Below are 10000 nucleotides of genomic sequence, written 5' to 3'. Positions count from 1 at the left end.
TTATCAATGAATTCGGTCAACAGCTGACCACCTGTTGGGTTCAGAATTTATTGAGAAGAGTCACGTCTTGAATGAAATAGAACAAAGAAATGTACAGCCGTCCTTAAATCTGCTGAATGAATGACCATCCTTAAATTCTGCAGAATGAATAGCAAGTAAATCCAGCACCACCACACGCACCGCCATCCCCATAGTACTACTGTTATTCCTCTACTCCCACCCTTACATCCCCCTACCAAGTAAACACATAAATACCTACATAGCTAGATTGGACTTCATACTAGCAAGAAAGGATAAGCATCCGTCTCTGATTCATTCAATAATGCAGTATCGGCTGATGAAAGGAATCAATGATGATGATCAGCTGGGTGCCACGGATACTCCTGACTATACCTTACTCATCTCACGGATACGGACTCTGTTATGAAAGTCATGTTGATTTGTGGAAACGCGCGTAGCGATGTATTAAATATTTATAATTTGAATCCTAAAATTATTGTTTTAAAAAAATCAAAAGACGAAGACAGGTGGTGTAGACAGCAAACAGATGTATTAGTATAACGTTCGGGAAGTGAAAAAGTCTTTAACGTTTCGAGTTTACGCTCTTCTACAGAAAGGAACACAGAAAAACACAAGGAGAGAAAAAAGCATGTGTAGTGGCTAGCGATCTATCATGGTGAATGCCGGTGTGTGTGTGTGTGTGTTAAGATATGATACAGATTAGAGAGCTACCTTAAAAGGAGAGTCCTGCTCCTGGAGATAATTTCATCCTGTTCAAACCATGCATTGTTCAGCATTACGCGGATAGATTGAGGTTCCCAACACAATTAGTTGGTAAAGAGGGTAACGTTGCCAGCCTACCAGACGGCAAGCAAATCCTTCCAAAGTACAGATAGTGTGATAAACAATTATGGAAACGCACGCTAGAAAGGAATTTCTTAATTGAAACCTGCATTGCTTATAGGGTATAGAAGAGTTGTGCATCTCATTGGCTTCATTTTAATGGGTTGAAACGTTTTTGACAACAACACTGATGTGCAATTGCTTCTTATACACTTTTTCGAAAGTGTAGTGAAGATTGACTTTCGGTGACATAATCACAGCTTCTTTGTGATGGTGGTTGTGGGTCTATGCATACCCGCTAGGAAAACCATACCATTACTTCGCAGAATTTACATATTTATTTATATATATATATATATATATGTATATTATATGTAGAAAAATACAAACTGGGACAAGAACGTAAAACATTTAGAAGACGATACAAAAAACACAGACGGGACATTCGAAGCCTTCAATCTTCAGTCAATAACCGGATCATCCTAGCAATTTCGGCTGATTAATCTTGAGATCGCTCCGATCCGGCCAACCCCAAGGAAAAACTAAGCCACGAGCACTAGATTTCTTGGTAAAAGGAACGAATGTATACGAAACAGGGACAGAAAAACGGACGATGCCACACGAATATAAAATACAAGAAACAATAATAGTAAAAACAGGACAAAAACAGCTGGTGTCTTACGACTAATAGACAGTACAACTTATATATATATATATATATATATATATATATATGCATGAGTGTGTGTACGTGTGTATGTACTTATATATGTACACTGGTACGTACTTATGAATTAAGGCAATACTGACTTGTAAACTTGCAATATACATGGTAGTGTGTAGCAAAACGAAATACTGTAACTTTGCCATTAGCTGATACATATGCACATATATACATATACATATACATACACAAACACAAACACACATGCACGCACATATACACACAGACACACACAAATGTGTGTGTATATGTATATATATATATATATATAAATACGTAGATAATACCTCACACACACACACATATATATACATGCATATGTATGTGCTGGTGCACATGTGCACTTTTGATGTGTACGATATGTAGGTATGTACATATATATATATATATATATATTATATATATATATATATATATATATATATGTATATATGTGTGTGTGTGTATGTGTGTGTGTACGTATATTTAGCATAAGGTTTTGTTAACAAATGTGTAAGACACTGGTATATGTATATATATGTAATATATATATATATATATATAATATATATATATATATATATGTTTGTGTGTGTGTGACTATGAATGTTGGGAGTGTTGTGTTTATATTTCTTGCTCATATAAACATATTCATAAGTACATAAACCAACGCACGCATACAAGCGCATCCACACACACACACAAACATAAAATCATACTTACGTATAAGCAAATTATAAAAACAATAAAAACAAATAAAAATTGCTAACCGAATTTGCCTGAATTGAATAGCTCATTTTATATATAATCTCCGAAGCTTCTTAACTATGTATTATATACAGCATCAGAGAAACAATCTTCATCTCATGTGTTGTCTTACTTTCAAAGTGCAACAGTTTAAATCACGTTTACTATCGCTTCTTATGATAAACAAAAGGAAAAAAAAAAAACTTTCAGCAAACTCGTTTTTAAAACCTTTTAATATAATTCTCTACCTAATATATTTCCTTCCTTTGTCATTATTGTTTTCTTTCTCTTATACCTTGGGTACTATTTATATATGTTTCTCTGACTCTCTTGCTCTCTCTACATATGTATGTATATATATATGTATATATATATATATATATATATGTATATATTATATATATTTATATATATAATATATATATATAAAAATAAATAGAAATTATTAATATATATGTGTGTGTGTACTATACATACATACATACATACATATATATATATATATATATAGATATATATATATATATATATATATAATATATATATATATGTATATATATATATGTATGTATGTATGTTTGTATAGTGCACACACACACACATATTGATAATTTCTATTTATTTTTTTCTAGATTGATTTTCTGATTTGTTATTGTCACTCCTTCTGCACTTTTATTCCTTACTATATTTAAGTTTGGTTCGTTCATGTTATCTGTAAGAGCGAAAGTTATAGAAAATACATTTAAAAAACAGATAATAAATAACATCAGGTTGTGGAGAAATAATAACAATAATAACTAACAAAGATAGCAAACACACTGCTGGAATGATATAAAAATATTTGCATAAATACAAAAATTGCAAACTAAAAATAATATCAGCCAGAGCAACAGTAATATTTTTATGACTTTACCATCAACAACCATAATAATAGGACATTTTAAACAGAAAGGTTACAGCTATGTTATACACATATACAGTAAAACGTTGACTTCCTCTTAGCCTATTTCTAGGTAAGGCAGGCTTCTGTACTCGTTATCTTATCAAAATTACTACATGAAGCTATGGTTTAAACCAGACGCGAATCAAATACGCTAAACCACCGGTCCGATAACATTAACGCCAATCAACATTGGTTGTTTTTGTACTGGCTAGATCTTAGGGAGAGTCCGTAATCATTGCTGCCTTCTTGCGTAGTTAATGAGCTCTTAAACAATTGTAAGTTGTAAGCAGTTACTTGCATGGATTCCAGTGGCCATTCTTCTGAACTAGAGGCCTGGGACTAGAAATCGATGTGGACAAAATATAAGGACGAATGTGTCTCAAGTTCTTAAACTTAGATGGTATGAGATTACTTCTATGGAACTCATGAGCATCTGTGAAAAGTTTAAATCAGCTTCTCTGTGAGCTACATGTGGGAGTATATTACGAGAGACTTTCTTTGATGAGGTGAAGTATGTCTGTTTGTGCAGCAACAACAACGGCCACGGTATAGGGACAGTATCCGTTTATGTGTATCAATTAAGCTTCTTTTTTTTTTTTACTTTAGGCAAAAGGCCCGAAATTTTTTTTTTGGGGGGGGGCAGTCGATTAGATCGCCCCCAGTACCCAACTGGTACTTAATGTATCGACCCCCCAAAGGATGAAAGCAAAGTCGACCTCGGCGGAATTTGAACTCAGAACATAAAGACCTATTTCTTTACTACCCACAAGGGGCTAAACACAGAGGGGACAAACACGGACAGACAGACGAATTAAGTCGATTATATTGACCCCAGTGCGTAACTGGTACTTATTTAATCGACCCCGAAAGGATGAAAGGCAAAGTCGACCCCGGCGGAATTTGAACTCAGAACGTAAAGACATACGAAATACCTATTTCTTTACTACCCACAAGGGGCTAAACACAGAGGAGACAAACAAGGACAGACAAACGAATTAAGTCGATTATATTGACCCCAGTGCGTAACTGGTACTTAATTTAATCGACCCCGAAAGTATGGAAGGCAAAGTCGACCTCGGCGGAATTTGAACTCAGAAAGTAAAGACAGACGAAATACCGCTAAGTATTTCGCCCAGCGTCCTAACGTTTCTGCCAGCCCGCCGCCTTATCAATTAATATTTGTAAAGGGTTGCTGTTGGGTGTTGAAGTATTTTCTACTTCTGAAAAAGATGGAGCGTCTCTGTGAAGCAGTTCTTGCTACGCTGAATTTGTTCATTGGCCAGGATAATGAAGTTTATCACTTACATTGAACGTGAAGTTTCTATCTGCGAGCTGTTCTTTCTTGGGTGGGCGGGTGGATTAGTGCTGTACTGCATCCTTGATATATACAATGGAAGGAGATTAGATCAGCATGACCTATTTGACGAAGTGATGCGATCGAAGAATTGTTGGCGATTGGAAAAGTTCAGAGACCACTAGCAGGGGGCATTTGGACGAGTGTGGGAGACTATGAATCGCGGTAAATGAATTGGAAGGGATGTAACTATGTGGCACGGGGCGAGTTATCAATGGTAAGAGATTTTCAGGATTGTCATCTTGATTGCCTGTAAATAACCCTCTGTAGAATGCAAGAATTGACCACCGACCACATTATCCAGCAGAAGCTGTGAGCACCTCTCATTATTAGAGACACGTGTCTTGTACATCGTTTAATCCAGAGCTATAAACCTACCGTTAAAAGTACTGTGGGGCAAAAAACAGCATAAAACCTAGAACTGCAGGTTCTTGCTGTACAATAATCTTGGATATTAGAGCAGGTTTTAAAGGTCACTTCTCGTTCTTCCTGCAGTTAATATATAAATTTTCATAGACTTTTAATTTGGCTGGTAATAGTAATCTCTTGCTGGCATTAGCCACATAGTAGGAGTCTATCTCCTGTGCAGTTAGCTCTCCATCTTTTCCGATGTCTATTAAATCCTTCATTCTTCGTTTGTTTTCTTTTTCAGATATTTGGGTTAATAAACATATTTGTTGTTGTTTTTTTTATCCACTGCATTTAAACTTTCGGTTTTTGGACTGAGAGTAGAAACAGTTATGTGGTGGTCTGTTATCCAAGAACATTGGTAAACATTAAAAAAATGTATATTTGTTTAAGCGATTTCATATTCATATTTCCCCAGATAACATCCAACATCATTTTATTATCTGATAAGCTGAGCCAAAATTGTGTCAGAATTTGATGTCACAGAATAATGTAGACAATGGAAAAGCTAACAGTATGCCTTCACCTTCCACCACTACTGCGCTGACAAAAACTCCACATAAATCGACTGACGTAACGATATATCTAACGATATAGCTGCGTAACTAGAGTTACATTTACAATGTTTGGGAGGTAATTTATTGAATAATCAGTATGACAATTGCGATGCAATAAAACCAGATAAAGTAATTAGTCTTTATGCTTTCAGTTCGCATTCATCATTATTCAATAAGAATATTGTTGTTTTTCACAAGTATGTAATCAGTGAATATAAACACAACATCATGTTACAGAGACAAAGTGGAACTCCTATGATGCGAAATACAAGATTAAAGTGAATGCGTAAGTCAAACAAGACTCAAACTGTGCAACTGAACAGGAGTTTTCCGTTGTATAAAAAAAATTGATGAAAGACTGGTGATCAAAGGAAACACTCTCAGAAATACCTCCATCGCCCACTGTGAAAAAAACTGAGAAATGCAATGGTTCCATATATCCATATATGAAATAGAAAGCGAGGGGAAAGATTATATTCGAGAATGTATTTTGCACCGCAATATAATGTTACATGTACAAGCGGTGTAAAAGAATCTAGACTATTTTGCTCTTTTTTAATAGTAACTTAGATAATTTGAGTATGTTTCGACCAAAGATAAGGCCAGACCATGTCAAAGTTATTAGCACCACTTGATAGGATCCGTTAAGTCATATTTAGAGGGTTGGTGTTAGGAGCTGAAGTACAGTACTTTCTACGTCTGAAAAGGTTGGAGTGTCTTTGTGAAGCAGACCTTACTAACGTTGAATTTGTTCGTTTTCCTGGATGGTGAAGTTTATCACTTACATTGATCGTGCGATTCAAGATTTGTGGTATCGGCTCATTGAAGTAGGGAGTTGTGTAATGACGGAGATGTATCCAGGTACAGGTGACTTATCTGGTATCTCTTGGACAAATTTGTACGGGTTTCTTTTGAAGTTAAGGGGATACTTTTCTTCTTTGATTTGAGTTTTGGGTGGTGTCAAATAGAGTAGGGTTTGTCGAGAAAAAGAAATTGTGTTGCAATGAATTTGTGTTGTGATCCTGAACCGTGCTGAGAGAGTATGACACGTCGCCCCAGCCTTGGATGAACTGAGAATCTAATGATAAGGTGCTCTGGGCAACGGAGAGAATAAAGATTTAATGTTTAAGTCATGTAAAGAGCAACAACGCTTTTTTCTAATTAACAAAAGGCATGGCTGCGTGTAGGTGTTTAAAGGTATCTGACATGGAAATTTTGATACTACAGAAAATATATTTCCCGCACAGGCTTTCATCCATTTGGGAACAACGTGTGTATGGGAAAGACGGCAACACATATTTTGGACTACGTTACCGAATAGTCATTACTGAAAGCTATTTTAATTTAGCAATTAGTCAAACAATTGCTTATAAGATTATTTCAGGCATTCTGCGGTTCTAGCTCGGTCTGTAAAGTGTGTCAAAGTAAAATACCAAAAGGCTTATACCGCAGAAGGGGTCAATCTTATTAGCTTTCTCTCTCTATATATATGCCCTCAGAAGTATGTGATGTGTCTGTCTATCTGTCGATCTGTCTGTCTGTCTGTCTGTTTATCTATCTATCTATCTATCTATCTATCTATCTATCTATCTATCTATCTATCTTACTATCTATCTATCTATCTATCTATCTATCTATCTATCTATCTATCAATATATCTATCTATCTCTATATATATATAAAATCGTTCGAGTTGGTGCTGCAGCATGGCCACATTCTAGACACTAAAGCAAGTAGAAGATAGAATATGTACACTCATTATTCTTTTATTCTATTACTTGTTTCAGTCATTTGACTGTGGCCATGCTGGAGCACCGCATTGAAGAGTTTTAGTCGAACAAAAAGACCCCGGGACTCATTTCTTAAACCTAGTACTTCTAACCGAACTGCTATGTTACGGGGACGTAAACACACCGACACCAGTTGTAAAGCTGTAATGGAAGAATAAACACAGCTACAGTGACACACCCGCAAACAAATACACACACACATATACACACACATATACGACTGGCGTCTTTCATTTTCCGTCTACCAAATCCAGTCACAAGATTTTGGTTGGCCCGAGGTTATAGTAGAAGACACACAAGAAGCCACACAGTGGGACTGAACCCGAAACCGAAACCATGTGGTTGAGAAGCAAGCTCTTACCACACAGCTACACCTGGGACTAAACCCGGTCACGTCTGCACCTGCACAGCCACGTGCATGTATGTATATATGTATGCACATTCATGCACACACTTGCATATGTTTTTATGAGAATATAATCTTAACATTTGTAGAGATAAGGCGGTGAGCTGGCAGAAGGGTTCGCACACCAGACAAAGTGCTCAGCTGCACTTCGTCTGTCTTCACGTTCTGATTTTAAATGAGGCTGAGGTGGATTTTGCCTTTCATCCCTTCAGGGACGATAAATTAAGTACCAGTTGCACACCCGGGTCGATGTCATCGATGCATCAACCACTCCTGAAATTGCTGGTATTGTGCTCAAATTTGGATAGCTATAATGTGGTGCTACCCATCCGAGCTCTGGTAAAACGAAACACACACGAAAGTATTTGATATTTCCCGTCTCGTGCACGTAAAGAAATGTTGTGATGAGACCGCAGAATGTATATTTGTGCAGTGAGGGTAATTGTGTTTATGAAATACATTTAATATACGTAAGAGTGTGCATATGTTAATTCTTATGCACGTAAGTATATGTATGTATGTCTGTAATTAAGTATAAATGGATGTCGGTGTGTGAATGTCTGTATTTATGGTTGGATGTATGCATCTATTTCACCCCCCTCTGTCTCTATATATATATACACACGCATATATACACCCGCATATATACACACATATATATACATCCATATATATACATATATATATGTATATATATATATATATACATATATAGTTGTGAATATATATACATATATATATATATATAGTTGTGAATATATATATATATATATATATAATATATATATATATATATATATTATACATATAAAGGGGATGACTACTACGTGGACGTCCATTATGCTGGAAGTAGAAACGCTATGGTCTTACCACTAAGAAAGGAAAGTTTTCAAAAAAAAATTTTGCAAACGCCAGAACGTAAGCGAGCAAGGCAAACGAAAAGAAACAAAATATAGATTAATCATAAACTACTTTCGCTATTAACGCAAATTTACTTACGTAATTGTCCGTAGCTCTTCAGTATGATTGTCATTGCAAACATAATTTGCAGAATTATACACGAGACGTCCGCATGAGATTGAGCATGAATACAGTTCTACCAATTACACTTGGGGTTATCTTTCAAATGTCTTCGCTTTGGCGTGTAAAAATACCGGAAATAATTATGCAGAAAATAATTCTCTGCAGGGAATTTTGCCGGTTAGAGAACATACTTATTTAAATTTAAATTTAAAACAATAAGGGTGCAAAATTTAATTTTTTTTTCATTAATATCAATTTAAAATTCAATTTTTCTCCCTTATTATTTTAAGTTTATATATATATGTATGTATATATATATATATGCACATATATATATATATGCATATATATACATATATATATTTATGTATATATATATATGCATACGCACACACACACCACACACACACACACACACACACCACACACACACACATATATATATATATATATATATATATATATATATATATATATAGGGAGAGTTTACGAAAACAAAACAAAAGGCGAAGACAGGTGGTTTACAAAACAAACAGATGTATTAGTATAACGTTTAGAAATAGAAAAAGTATTTTATGTTTCGAGCCTACGCACTTCTACAGAAAGGGACACAGAAAAAACAAGGAGAGAATATATATATATATATATATAATATATATATATATATTTCAGTGTAGCAGTGTAGTTCTGTGTGAATGTTGACTTCATCAGACATAAAAACATATTAAAGGATTGTGTATAACTAGTAGATAGATAAACAGATAGAATGATAGATAGACAGATAGAAAGATGTGGTATGCAACATATTTATGACGGCAAAATGGTTACATTTTAACGCCAAAGCACCAGAGATTTCATCAGTTGTGCATGCAACTTGAGATAGTGTCACTGTTTTTAAAAGACAACCATATGCATATATCTGTACAAGTAAATATTAATATTATACAGTTATTACAGTGTGGCCATTCTTGAACTCATCATTGGAGAGTGTTTGTGGATCATATTTACTACACAAGCTAGTTTGAAGTATCGCATTTTTGATACAGATCTTCGTTTGTCGAACCATTTAATGGTGGAATACATACAGAGGTTAACATTTTCAAACGGTGTAAAATTAAAGACTGAGAAGAAAATAAGTATTTTGGTACACACACACACGCACATACACATATACACATATTACACACACATATATTTATATATGCATGTGCGAGGGTATATATATA

The sequence above is a fragment of the Octopus sinensis genome, linkage group LG8, assembly GCF_006345805.1.
Source record: "Octopus sinensis linkage group LG8, ASM634580v1, whole genome shotgun sequence".
NCBI classification, from domain to species: Eukaryota; Metazoa; Mollusca; class Cephalopoda; order Octopoda; family Octopodidae; genus Octopus; species Octopus sinensis.
The sequence above is the reverse complement of the archived record's forward strand: the minus strand, read 5'-3'. Positions refer to the sequence as shown.